Consider the following 14,280-nt stretch of genomic DNA (forward strand, 5'->3'; position numbering starts at 1 on the left):
CCCGCACTGAATCAGTGTATATGGTATATCCTGAAGGGTTAGGGGGTGCTTGTGCAGGGTCTTGAACACTGGCGACTATCGGCAGGGTCTCGAGAGTCACTGTATGAGGAGGATCTATGTAAGGACCTAGGGTATGTGTCACTACCTTGCTACAGCTCTCAATTGAGTAAGCAGCGGCTCCGATGTTAGTTCGTGATGCATCTGTGTAGACAGTCGTGGAATCAGTAAGATGAACATGATTGGAAACGTGAGCGGAACGTCTGCCTGGGTTAGTATCGGGTGCAACGTTTTTTGGAAGGGGGGTTACTCTTAAGTTATCTGGGAGCAGGGAAGGAGGGGTAATGATAGGGAGGTCGATAGATTTGAGTGCAACTTGCTGAAGTATCCAATGTCCTTGTTTGGTGTTAGAAAGACGTGCCATTTGCTGGTCTCGATGTTGTTGTATGAAGTCTCCCAGGGTCAAGAACAGCCCCGTAGAGTATAGGTGCTCCGTGGACGTATATACACGGATGTTAAGGGCAGCCTTGTACAATATATGAAGCGTAACCTCAATCTGATGTCTTTCACGACAGGTTAGAGTTAGATATAGAATTGTATATAAAATTTTACTAAAGGCTAATGTGTCGACAAGCTGCCTGACTTTATCTCTCGCGTAGCACGACGTGTTTATTGACAATGTGGCGAACTAGATGCTAAAGTTGATTGCAAACTAACGGTTGTAGAAACATTGGCCTGATAGTTGACTCATGGATATGAAGTTCAAGGATCCGGCTGGATGATAAGCGAGGGATGGGGTGACCTGCCATTGTGAGATTGATTAGATGGTTATGCTGGCATTGTTAGCGAGTTTTTGCAATCAACAGCAACTCTGATTTTTAGATGCGAGAAATAGCCCTACGTTGTCAAGATAACTAGCGACTGCATTGATACCTTGCTGTAAGGTCTCCTCTACTGCTCCAGGAGACCCAGAAGTGCACCAAAGAGTAAGGTCGTTTGCATAGAATGTATGTTTTAGGTTTGGGATAGACGCTAGAATACAAGATAAGGGAGCCATTCCAAGTTTAAAAAGGGTGGGTGACAGGATAGCGCTCTGAGGAGTACCACGTGTGAGGGGTAAAGGATCATATACAGAATCGGGGAGACGGAACTTGGCCATGCAGTTATGGAGAAATGCAGTGAGGTAGCCGCACATCTTTGGACCACAGCCAGTAGAAGCAAGGATGTTTGAGAGGGTCGTGGACAATGTTATCAAAGGCCTTACGCACATCAAGGGCCAGTATGACTTGGATCTGGGAAGAGAGCAGAGGGTCAAAATTGTGCATGAGGAGAAAAAAGATATCCTGAGTTGACACACCTTTTCGGAAGCTAATTTGTTGAGGAGGAAAGAAATCTGTGGATTCAAGATGAGCCTCGAGCCGATTGAGCACCATCCGTTCCATGGTTTTTCTCAGGCATGATGTTAGAGAAACTGGGCGGAGGCTTTGAAGCACAGCTTTTTTACCTGGCTTTGGCAGTAGGGTTATAAGTGATTGTTTTCAAGATTCTGAGAGGGTGCTTTCTTCCCAATGTATGTTTATAATGCTCAGAAAATGTTCTTTGTTCTTTTCAGAGAGGTTTCGAATTAATGATTAAGTAATCTGGTCCTCACCTGAGACTGACTTCCGCTTTAGCTGTTCTAGCGCCCAGTCAAGACTCCAGAGGGTAAATGGCTCATCGAGTTCTGCATTGGAAGCACCAGTGTACGGAGGATAAAGACTAGGTATGGGAGGAGGAATGTAGAGATCGCGGATTTGGGTTGTGAAGGCATCCGCACCTAGTTGCGAATAGTGCTTCTCGAGAGTGGGAACAGGAGCCGGTTGAGGCCCGAGGAGTTCTCTGAGTAAGTGCCAGGTTCTTTTTTGATTTAGTGCACTGTTTATGGTGTTACAAATTTCGTTCCATTGATTTGTGTCAAGTCTAATGCAGTGTTTTTAACATGTCGCGTCAATTCGGTGACACGCTCAGACGGGCAAGGATTGGGCTGAATGCAAAGGGTGCGCAAGAGTTGTTTCTGCCTCTTCCAGATGCGGACAAGGTTGGGTCCTCGATTGCCTGAGGGGGCTGAAGTGGAACTCTTCTGCGTAGCTTGTTTCTGGGCCTGCTTGAGTGCTTTTGTCCAGCTTTAAAGAGTGCCAGTTGTAGGAGAGGTGTCACGAATAGTGCAAAAGGTATTCCAGTTTGTGTGGGTAATTTTACATTTACGTGGACTGATACGGCTAGAGACAGTGGTTCGAATAATGTAATGGTCGCTGATCAGGTTTTCATCTGTAACCTGCCAGGTGACAGCGTAATTCTGTTCTCTCAACGGTTGGGTCCTGCAGCTTCTTTCTCCTCATCGGTTGTCTCTCAGCAGGTTAAATGGCAATTGTTACCGAGAGGTGCCTCTGAACACAACCTAAAGGTAACATACACTCACTGAAGACAAGAATTGAATACGGTGCAGGTAATTGAATAGTGTTATCATTGTCATGCCGTCACCTCGTGGCTCTGTTCACGGCTGGTTTAGCGGCTATTAAGGATAAAAAGCATCACATAATGGAACCTAAACAGGAGCACACTCCAGGAAAGATCTTGGTAGCTTATTTTAACATTGCAGTTTAAAAAAAAAAATCTTAAAAAAATTGCACTTCCAGGATTCGAACAGATGCTTTAGTCGCTCGTACTCAAGCAAGTAGTGTCAATCGATTGCACCGCTGAAGCAACGAGGGCGACAGCTTTGAAATGAATTCTTCATTTTTACAATATTTCTGCTATCTGTCGACAGGGGACGCTGCTCAGAGGTCTCTACCATTGAGAGAACGGAATCATGCCAGGTGACATCTCTCATTCCACAGCCCACTGCGAGGTCTGGCATAGTGGATTGTTCGTGCCTGTAACCTTCCCGAGTAATGGATTTTGGGGTGTTATAAACAGTTATTTGAGCTCCGTTTAATGCGTCGTTGAGTATGCGGCCAGGTCGAAAGGTGCATGGGTAACACCAGATAATGTGCAGGGCATTAAAGTCCCCACCTATCAAGAAGTCGGATTCTCGAAACAATCTTGAAGTAAAGTGCATGAGCAGTTTGAAAAGCGTATACTCTGTAGGGGGATTATAAAATTTGAGAATGGAACAAGGGTGAGATGAGTGATCAGAATAAAGTGTAAATGCCATGAGGTGACGTTCGAGACGAGAGGGGACATCAATTGCCTCAAATCGGTGGTCCTGACGATTATAAGTGCTCACTAATGGGGCACAATCACTTTCATGAGCTGCATGCAGGGCACAGTAGCCCGGAATACCTTTAAGAGCACGTGATTCTTGACTGAGAATGATGTGGGGCTGCGAGGATGAAGTCAGGAGCCATTGGATAAAGAGTGTTTGATTGGTACTGAGGTTTCTGCTGTTCTACTGTACAATGTGTATGTTATTGTTCACATCCATTCTTAAGCTATGTTAGCATGCTTTTCGAGAGGGACGGAAGAAGATGCAGCAGTCTGAAATAGATAAAACCTCTAGGAGTCATAGAAATTGAGGACAGGATCTTGCTAGACAGCTTGTGTTGGTACAGTCAGATGACATGAAGAAAGACTGTGAAGTGGAGATGGTTTTCATGCATATTCTGTTGCTGACTCACTTTTTGCACAACGTGCCAATGTGCACATGTGGCTCACTTGCCAAGAGTGGCATCATCACTTGCTTTGTGCAAAGGGGCCCTCCGAGGCATGTGCTTGAGTTTCGTTTTTGATTCAAATGTTTTTGCCCGTTTAAAGCATTTATAGAAATGAAGACCTGTTCTCTGATGAGAAAACCATAAGCAACATAAATCAACTATTTTGTCAAAGGAATCACTCTGCCATTGTTCACTCGTGTCTCGATTTCACTCTGGAGGTTTTGAACATGCTTGAAATGTTTCAGTAGCCTTTGCAATGGTAAGTCTAGCCCTATCTGGCATGTGTCATTTTAGATGTTAACATGTGGGAATTGTGAGCCAAAATGACATTAGTGTTAAAGGAAAATGGGCATAAAATTTTGGTTGCATGCTTTCTTTACTATAATGATGCGGAAGACATTATGCATTGACTGCTATGCTGCATTCACCTATGACTGATAAATTTATAGGTGAATGCAGCACAGCACGCATTGTGAATCTGTTGAGTGACTCTTCCGTAGACGGCACCTCGGCGCAGTCGTAGGGTGGCATGTATGGTGTGAAAATCGCCACTGTTTTCATCAGAAAAACTTTTACTTCTTAATGTGGCGACAAAGCACTTTTTAAGAAGCAAATAAATGGTTTAGCATGCTATTGATGCTTCTTAGTGTAGTTTGTGGTGCCGCCACGCATGGCTTCGATTTTGTAAAGAGAATTATTATTAATTAATATATATAAATCTGCGATGCCCAGGGGCTCTAACAGCTGGATGAGATCGTCGTGTAGCATCTCATCCTTTTGGTCACGGGGAACTTCGCTTTACCGCGATGGTTATTGGTGCGGCGTTTGGAGGGCTATTGGGTAGTTTTAAAATGACAGCTCTACTGCTCCCGATACAACCCCGAGGACCACTTCAGTATCTCTGGATGGCCTTCAAGCTTGGCCGAGTTCAAACGGGGGCAGCCTGCCTAACGACAAGTATGGCTCTGTATAGTGTGCTATGGTGAACTGGTGTATGACCACATGACTGACAACTTTACTAATTATGTGCTGTGATTAACTGTGATGAAAAATTTAACTTTATGGTACAGCTGCAATGGAAAAATTAGCAAAAGTAACAGATGAACAGAAATGAAAACTAGCGAGACAGGGCACTATTACTGCTGTAATCACCGATAATGAGAGTGTCAAGCACATTCCATTTTCCAAAGTTGGGATAGCCGGCAGAAAGCTTCCCAACAAAAAGCTAGCATTTTAAACGATAGCTTGTGCTTTGCTTATCCATAGAATCATGTACCTACATTGCTACGCACGTGAGTTCAATTTTTTAAAGAGCATTCACTCTTACTACTACATCATCAGCCAGATTACACCCACTGCAGGGCTGAGGCCTCTCCCATATTTCAATTAACCCGGTAATGTGCTAGCTGCACCAATGTGACCCTTTCTTAACCTCATCGACCCACTTAATTTTTTGCCAACCCCTGCTACGCTTTCCTTTCCTTGGTATTCAGTTGGTTCTTAGAAACCATCAGTTATCCTCTCTTCACACTCTATGTCCTGCTCATGACCATTATTCTTGATTTTGGCTAGAATGTCATGAACTCGAGTTATTTGTCTGACCAATTCTGCACACTTCCTATCTCTTAATGTTACACCCACCATTTTTTGCTCCATAGCTGTGTTGTCCTCAACTTAAGTAGAACCCTTTTCATTAGCCTCCGTGTTTCAGCCCAATAGGTGAGTGCAGCTGTTGTATGCTTTCCTCTTGAGTGAGACCGGTAAGCTGCTGTGAGTACTTGCCAAATGCTCTCCATCCCAACCTTACTATTCTATTTCTCTTACGAGGTCCAGATCCGTGGTTACTACTCATGGTAAATAGATAAATTCGCCTACCACTTCCAGTGTTTCCATACCTATTGTAAACTGCTGTTGTTTCCAGAGAGTGTTGAACGTTACCTTAGTCTTCTGCAAATTAATCTTTAGGCTTACCTTTCTGTTCTTTCCGTCTAGGTCATTAATCATTCTTTAAAATTCATCCCCTGAGTTACTTAGCAATGCAGTGTCATCAGCGAATCGCAGATTACCGAGATATTTTCCATCAACCGTGCTCGCATTCCATGTCTCTGAATACTTCCTCTAGGCAAGCCGTGAATAGCAATGGGGAGATCATGTATCCTTGCCGAACACCTTTCTTTATCGGAATTTTATTATGTTCTTTATGCATTACTGTGGTTGCTGTGCAGCCACTATGGATATCTTCCAGTACTTTCACGTATGGCTCATCTACACCTTCGTTTCGCAATACCTGCATGACTGAATAGGTTTCAACTCAGTGAAATGATTTCTCGTAATCAATGAGTGCTATGTATAGGGGCTGGTTATATTCCGAGTATTTTTCTATCACCTCATTGATAGTATGGATATGATCTCGACTTCTATAGTAATCTGCGTCCAATCGCTCTGACTTCACATCTCTGTAAACTCATCGAGTGCCTGCTTCATACCCGAATAAGTCACTACATTGAATACGTCAGTCCTGGACTTCATCCAGCCCAAGCCGGCTTCCGCCCTAACCTCGGGACTCGTGACTGACTTTGGCTTTTGTGAAGAGTTCTGAACAGAGCTCATCGATCGTAAAGCCCTGCCTGACTATTTCCTGGCTGTCGATATACACAAAGCCTTTGACAATGTTCGCCATGAGGTTATCCTGGAAGAACTCTCCAAACGCTTCCCTAGTACTCGTGCCCAAATCTGGATCTACAATTTTTTGACATCTGGACCCATTCAGATACTGGGCAAAGCTCCGGGATGGGTACCCAAAACCTATTACTTGGATAGGGGTGTACCCCAGGGCTCCATTCTCGGACGTATATTGTTTAACTTGGCCATAACACGTGTCGCTGAGAATCTGGAACTCGGCACAAGCGCAAGATTCGCTATATATGCACTGTCCGGACTGAGGCAGTGGATTACGTAGACAAATATTCTATACAGACTAAACTTCAGGCGGCCCTTCTTTGTCTTGAAGATATACTAACCAAAATTGGCCTCGAACTCACTCTACGTAAAACAGAACAGATTAGTATCGACGGAAAACATAAAACCAACCCCAGTATGCAGATCCATCTTCACATCGAAGGCAACACCATCACCTTCTCAAATGGGCAAATCCGGATTCTTGGCCTGCCCATCACAAGCTGTAACAGTCCCCAGAAATGGGTTCATCAACGTAGCGCCTTTAGCCACCACTACTACACACTATTCGTCGCCTGTCCAACCGGCACTGCGGTGCGCGGCAGCATGCCTGCCGTGCGCTGGCCTGAGCAGCGGCGGTCGGAAAAATCCTCTATGAGACTATGACACACCCGTCGATCTCCAACCCAGCCGAAGGCTGACTTCGCTAAGGCCGAACGCCTTTATCACGCAACACTACGCACTATTACCGGTCTACCTAAGCAACTGCTCGCTACCATCGTTTCCGAGTCACAGACGCGTCATCGAATACGTCTAGAGAACACTGTCCAAGGGCGTCGCCTGCTGGCCTGGCGTGAACAAAGCAACGACAAAACACCAGCCCTATTTGCATCTCTTCCCCCTTGGGAAATGCCAGTGGTCGCACGCCTCCATCGCCGACCTATAAACCGCGATTTTGTCATTCCCCGGGAGCGCCTTGCTGCCCTTCACCGACAAGAGCGAATTCTTGATACGACTGACATATACACCGACGCTTCAGTTGCTAGCGAATTTGCATCTATGGGCTGGGTATGCGATGACAACCCTTCCCTTTCAGGCGCTTATGCCTGCCACCTACCTCAAGGTACCCCTCTTCATGCTGAACTCCTCGCGTGTTGGGGAGCCTTGTCAGGATCCTGACAAGGCTGTCAGGATCCTGAGTGCCTTGCACCGGAACTGATTCAATATGTTATTCTTACTGATTCCTATGAAGTCTACAATGAAATCGCTACTCCGGGTTCGCAAGATGCAACTGCTACGGCCATACAGCGCCTCCATAAATGCCACCAACTTGCGACCAGAACTGTCGTTACTCAGTGGGCCCGAGGTCAATCGGATGAATCAGGGGGCAATGGGGCGGCTGCCTTGGCAGGTGGGATGTCCACATTTACTTCCCCAACCCCCTTGCTTCATCCTTGCTCTACCTTGGACGGGCAACACACCCCTTCTCTTGCCCTTATGCACTATACACGGACCAGTCTTCGTAGCCTCAGTCAGCATCGCATGCAGGTGGCCCACCAGACCCACCTCACCAGAAGTCGAGAAGTCTTCCTAAATAAGCTAATCGCCCATGCGGATTACATGCCACATATTATGGCCCGCTGGTATCAGTATACAGAGGAAATGATTGCGTGCCCCCACTGTATGACTCTAACGCGCGGCGGCATATCTCATCTACTCTGGGATTGAGCTGTTTTTTCTATTGGACGCTCCGAGATCGAACCCTACCGCCTGAACTACCGTTCCCGTCTGATGCTAACACACAAATGATATTTGCCAAGTATGGCTCCCTATATGTGGCTTCGTCAGAGCAATGTGAGATGAATGACAACCTGTGCGAACATTGAAGATTCTGCCTACTCCCCGTTACCCCCATCCATGGCCGTGAGCCTTCCTATTCTGTAGACTTTCAACTCAACTCGGCTCTCGCCCAATGACGTCAGCGGCGGCGGTTTCCATGCATGGAACCGTGTTGGAATGCAGTCACCACGAGCGCACCCCTTTTACCTTGCCATGTTGCCATGAAGATGACAGGAACGCTATAGACAAGAACTTGAATATCATCACGTGCCCGGCGTGTGGCTTAGTAGGTTAACGCGCTCGGCTGGTGAAACCTCGCCGTCATTTGATAGGTTGAGTGGGACACTTTCTGCGGACGGACGAACGCATACTCATGAGCCTATAAAAGATTTCTCCTTAAAATGTAATCTTGTCTGTGCCCTGAGCTAGGCTCAAGCTTTTCCGGGTGTGTTGAAAAGGGTGCTTGATGTCGGCGGTCTTGTCCAGGAAATCAAGCGTGGTTGCTCTGTAGAGATGTTCGTATTGTTTATAGAAGTTTAAAACCATGCACTTGAGCTTGTCCATTCTGTAGACAGATATGATACCGCTTAATTGCTGTACCGATTCCACAGTCGAACAGCAACTGCATGCTTCTCTCGACGAATGTTTCTACCACAATAACTGACTTCCAATAACACACTTCCTCTTCCACACACAGCGGAATTAAGAGAGCACTGTCGACTTAACTTGAACGTATGTCAGCGTGAAAGTTCATGCCTACACTCATATCGAGCAGTATTACAGAACTGCGAAGATAGCGCGCGGGGTACGTAATTATGTTAACCATATTACTGCTGCTAGCCCTCTGCCGGCATTATCAGACAGCTTCTGGTGGCATGGATCTGTGAGTTTTTCCATACGGTTGTCATTTCCTTGAACATCGCGGCAAAGGTTCCACTTATTACAGAATAGTCCCCTCCCGTGTCGACTTGATCTAACGGCCGCCGGCCGCTTCCAGGTTGGAGGTTCTTGCTGTTGCATTGCACGCCGGTCTCGACTCACGTCTTATACCTCTGTCGCATGAACGCTTCCGATCCTCATTGAACTCGATCTGCATTGAGGCTTTCACGAAGGATTGAAGCATCAGGTGCTACACGGGCGTTTTCAATGAGCATTGAGGAATTTCCTTCGTATATGCTAGGTGACGCCAAATGTTCAACCGACATCTAAAGCACGGTGGTCTGTCGTCTGCCATCAGTCGCAGTGAGTCTCAAAAAGAAATGAGAGATTAGGGTAATGATTGCGATATTTCATGCGTACACAGCACCATTTCGCTTTTGGTGCCTCAGGACCCGTATTCCGAGTTTGCGTCGTTATCGAAGTGTCGCTATCTCACGTGACCTCGAGCCAACTGATTGGTGGAAACGCCGGTTGGTTGGTTGATTGGTTGGACAACTTTTAGTTCCATCGGAAATGGGCGTCCTCTTCCCCGCCCTGGGTACGTGTGCCGGGGAAGACTGGGAATCGTGCGCCCAGAGATAAGAGGCTGGCAGGTGCAATTGCAGCCTTTTCCACCAGATGGACGGTGCGTAGCTGGATCGCAGGGTCTGCGCTTCGCAGCAGGGTATCCCCGGCTTCTCTACTTGTTATATTTTGTCCTATCCCTGGGGATTGTGGGGACTCCCAAATTATGTGGTCAAGGGTCCCTCTCATCCCTGTGTTTGCACTGATCATTATGGTAGTGCATGAGACGCCCATACCGGGCTCATGAAGGTATTATATAGTTTATAGCCGCCTCCACGCAACAGCTTTATTATTTAGGCTAACATCTGGCGGGACTACCAATATACGTCCCAATTTATATAATGGTCGATAATTTCCCCTTAATTTTGCAGACGCTCGTCGTATTCCCAGTGTTCGGGGGCTCGGCGTCCCTGGAAACACCGGAATCGGGTGTTGCCACTACTATACCACTACAGAACCGGAAGAGGTGGCAACATCATGTTCCGGCGTTTCCACCAATCAGATGACTCGAGGTCACGTGAGATAACGACACTTCGATATAATGACGCAAACTCGGAGTACGGAACTTGGTCACCTAATCTATCTTCCCAGTAGTCGATTAGTGCTTCTCTTTCGCTCCACAGTTTCCGCACTGACGCAGTCGAAGAGGGCGCCATCTTTACAACCGGTGGACCGTGGTGTCGAGATTATAAAGTTAGCTCAATATAAACAAGTTTAATGCTCTACGAATGTTCTGCCAATGTTTTAAAAATGTTCTATTATGCCTTTTAATATATTTATATGTTACTATTTGCGGTTCAATCGTATTTATTTGTTTTCAAATTTTAGAGTTCGCTGATGACTCGGGGGTCGACGACCGCTTTCAAGTGTGCTTGAAATCTCAAGAGCGATTGAGGAAGCAACTTGAAGTCAAGCAGGCTCGAGCTCGATTGCACTTGAAAGTTGCCGTGTGACAACCTCAGTCTGCATTGACTTGAATGCAGATCGAGTTCAATGAGGATCGAAAGTTCGTGTGACAGGGGTATTAGTCGGTTATGCGGAGTAGTGGATGGGGCGCTTTGTCATTTTGTTGGCTGGCGTCGACATGACACGGCGCGGTGCTGAGTCTTCATCCGTGAGTCATTGGCGTCAGTCTGTAAAGCAACCTCATCTTCTAAGGTTGATCCAGTTGATCTTCCCAGCTTCCGCGTCTCACGGGTCACTTTTTTTTTTTTTTGGGGGGGGGGGGGCAGTTTTTATTGCGAAAGCAATACTACGCCAGGTCTAACCAATCGTCGCTGTGTGCCGTGTCTGTGTACGTGTCCGTGGTCCCTCATGAGGTTTGAATTCATGCTACCCCTATGCCACGGGCAGGAGCTGCCAACTCGGGTCACTCCTTTCACACGGGAGAGCGATATCAGAATCAGCAAGCCAGAACCGTTTGCATTCTCGTTCCCCCTACGACACGCAGGCACATAGGGGAATAATGTAGCATGCAAACGAGGCTTCCGCCGTTGCTTTCGCAATTTAACTAGGGTAACCAGAGTTAATCCACAACTAATTTTTTTATTGCGAAAGCAATACTACTCGCACTTTCAAGCCTTCGCCGTGACCTGGCCGCAGCTACGTCTTACCCACGTGATGCATTGACGTCACACTCCACGTGACACACGGTACAGTGCTCTAGAATATTGGGCAGTGTGTCGTCCGCGCCGGGGAACAATAGAGGCGCGAGGTCGCCGCCGCGATGAAAGCGCGCGTGACACCCAGGGGGCGCTGCCAGTAACAGGTGTGCCAAGGGGTGTGGTGCGCCGAGCCGAGCTCCATTCGCTTGCATGCGAAAACGAGCGCAGACCGTCTTCGCGCGTTGATTTGAGGAATTCGTGTTTCGTTATTCTGCATGTTCTTCGCCGTTTGTTGCACTTTCTTGGTGTGCTGTTGAAACCTCATCTGTGCTCTCCACTTGGAACATCTAAGCAATGCGTGCACGACGACGGAAAGACGACGCGACACAAGGGACAGTGCCAGGCTGCAACAGCGGTTACAGCTTGTGCAAGGGAGTTCCTCTCTCTTCCGTGTATCCATCGACGCCGATCGCTGTGAGATTTGGTCACAGAACATCAAAAAAGCAGACAGAGTGCTGAACAAAGCCAGCGTTGTGTGCGAGCGCTATTTTGAACAAGTTTTCATTCGGCGCACGTATAAAACAATCAACGGTGAACTAGAGTAGAAGCCGGTCACATACTTACTGATGACGCCGTTTCGACCATCTTTCTGGACGCACCAAAATATGTTTCAAAGTCGCTGCCAAAGAAAATGAAAGTGAGGAACATCTGTGAACAGACAATTCATGCAGCGAAGCAGGGACGGTGTTTACAAGCTCACGAAGAGCAGCCGACGGCGACAGTCCCGAGGAGCCCAACAGGGGGGATTTTGCAAAGAAAAACGAATGTGCCGTCTTTGCCAAAAGTAACCAGACTCCATGTTTTGCTTCTCACTTGTATTAAAAGCCAATCAGGATTTCCACTTTATCACAACTAGTTAAGAAGTGAGGACAGGTTCTCGCCTTTACATTTGAGATTTAGAACTTCAGAAGTTTAGTATGAATCAACTACTCCATGGCTGAAAAGCAGATCCTGCAGCCTGGTTAATAAAACACCCGAAATGTAGTCAAGGATCGCCTTGCCACGCTGAGAAAAAGCTTTCCACTACGGTGCATGTGAGTTGGATGCTGCCGGAGACAGTAGCAAATTGGCCCTGAAAAAGCTGTCAAAATTGATATGTCGGCTACAAAATCGGGTGAGGAAGCTCATGTGGCGGAAATTTCTATAAGAGAAAAGCTTTTCCCAAGACATTTCAAATCCAGTAGAGGCGGAGGCACTGTAGTTGAACATGTTAGTGGGCTACAGTAGTGCCCTAGCTGGTGCAGGCATACAACCAGTTGCTGGTGAGGGCTCGTCGTTCAGCGGAAATTTCTTTTCTCAGAAGTGTACGCGCTTGTGGTCAAGGACGGTACAGCCTACCAAGGCTCTGATTTGCATGTTGTGCCATGTTTGGAACCTGAATAAATGACTGTCTGCAGAATGACGTTCTTTTTTTTTTTTTTTTTTTTTCACAACGCAAGAGCTCTCTAAAACACTTTGCTATTCAGACAGGATTCTAAGATTCGCGAGTTTCGAAACACCGCAGGCTTCGAATGAATTTCTTTCTGTGCCACATATTTATCCAAGTGTGTGCAATAGACTCACATAGGTTCGGAAACACGAGATGCACTCATAACACACGCGAAGTGCAACCTAAGCGGTATTTAGCTCGTGGCTAATAGCGCGCACCGCACCAATATTACAGTGAAATATTCTAGTTCACTGTACCAATATCGTCGCTGACATTACAGCGCCATATAGCCGCGCAGACCTTGGAACAATGCATTATGGTTGAAATGTTAAAATTCTTAAGCGAATAGGCGATTAAGCGCACCACGCAGCGCAGATACACTGAGCCGACGCTCACGGCAGCGCAGCCAGCGGACGGCTCGCTGCGCACACCTGTTACACGAAGCGCCCCCTGGCCGACGGCGCAGCAGTCATCGCAAAAAGAGCCCATGCTCCGCCCTCGCACGAGACACTGCCCAATATTCTAGAGCACTGTACACACGGGCTGGCAGGAGCTGCCAACTTGGGTCTCTCGTTTCACATGGGATGGTTATGTCAGAATCAGCCTGCTAGGACCCTGGCATTCACGTTACCCCTTTAGGCCACTATAGGCACGTTCATATGGGTTGGCTAAAGCGGGGATTTATATGTGGGCTGAGGAAGAATAAAAAGAGAAGAAGAACACTCGGTCACCCGCAGCGAATGCTTTCGCTCAATATTTGGTTTAGCAGCGTTGAACCCTTGTAATTTTTTGTAGGGGGGGGGGGGGGGGGGGGCACATTAGCAGGACATTAGAACTACGTAGTTCTTGGGCTTCGAAAATAGTGTTCAGCATGGTTCTCCTATGTAGAAAAAAAAGAAAAAAAAACTTGCTTGGGGTGCTTCTTAAATGCGTCGTTGTACGGGGTCGGGCAACCTTCCTTGGGCAGCCGCTGCGTAGCTGTTACGTTCTGAAGCACACCGTCTAGGTGTCGGCGATGGCGACTTCAGGGAGAGCTTTGGCGTGTTTGCGGGGGCAAGCTTGACTGAAAATTTGAGGTAATGCAAGGTGCAGTAATACCTCAACCGTGCCGTGAGGAAGGTGCGAGTGAAGAAGAAACGTGGAAGGGGTACCGTAATGGAGGGCTTCCGAATAATTTTGACCACTTGGGATCTTTGCTTATGGGGTTTAACGGCCCAAAGCGACTCAGGCTATGAGAGACGCCGTAGTGGAGGATTCCGAAAATTTCGACCACCTGGGGTTCTTTAACGTGCACTGACATCGCACAGCACATCGATAACGTGCATGTGACATTTCACAGCAGCCTCCATTGAAAAGCGGCCTCCGAGGCCGGGATTCGATCCCGCATCCTTGGGCACAGTAGTCGAGAGCCCTAACCATTGCGCCACCCCGGCGGGACTTGGGGATCTTTAATGTGCACAAGTGCACATTAAACGTGGGC

This window comes from Amblyomma maculatum, chromosome 1 (genome assembly GCF_055883805.1).
Source record: "Amblyomma maculatum isolate TAMU_Amacu chromosome 1, ASM5588380v1, whole genome shotgun sequence".
In the NCBI taxonomy this organism is placed as follows: domain Eukaryota; kingdom Metazoa; phylum Arthropoda; class Arachnida; order Ixodida; family Ixodidae; genus Amblyomma; species Amblyomma maculatum.